The sequence below is a fragment of the Canis lupus genome, chromosome 28, assembly GCF_011100685.1.
Source record: "Canis lupus familiaris isolate Mischka breed German Shepherd chromosome 28, alternate assembly UU_Cfam_GSD_1.0, whole genome shotgun sequence".
NCBI lineage: Eukaryota > Metazoa > Chordata > Mammalia > Carnivora > Canidae > Canis > Canis lupus.
Window position 1 is genome coordinate 13,869,464 of NC_049249.1, and position 658 is coordinate 13,870,121.

Here is a 658-nt window from a genome sequence, read left to right on the forward strand (position 1 = left end):
TGGACTCCTCCTGTGCAGATACTCTTGCTGCAAGTAAGGCTCAGATACCTGTAGATGACAGTCTGTGCCTTCCCACAGGCTGCCTCGGGTGCCACAGATGGAGCCCTAGGTGCCTTCCTGCAATACAGGGCAACTTCCTGTTTGTGCCTGTGGGTGGAACTTTATGAGTGTAAGGGAAGCCTGGCCATGCTCTGTGGGGGGCCAGAACTGGCAAGTATGCTCACCTGGGTAGGCACCTACTGCGGGGAGGGGGGAAGGGGCTGGCTCTGCTAGGGCAATTCCGACCAGAGGGTGGGGCGGGGTCTGTTTTAGTGAAACCCGAGCCTTCTTTGTCTGCTTCCTAGGGGTTTTCCTTGTTCCTGGGGAATGAGCTGAGAGCCGACCCGGTTTGGCTCCTTACAGGGTAGGGCAGGTGGCAGTAAAGTCCTATCGTCAACTTGGTTAGGCCGGCCAGGTAGTTTAGCTCCCGGTCACGTGCTGTTCGCCCCTTTCCCCAAGTCGAAAACCAAATCCAGAAAGCTGTGAAGTCGGAGGCCAGAGGGGCAACCTGGCCACCACCGAGCTACTGCTGGGCTGGGTACCGGGTCCGCCGTAGAGGGGGTGCTGGGCAGACCACTCCCCTCCCTGGGTCGGGGGCGCGGCCTCAGCCGCCCCGCCC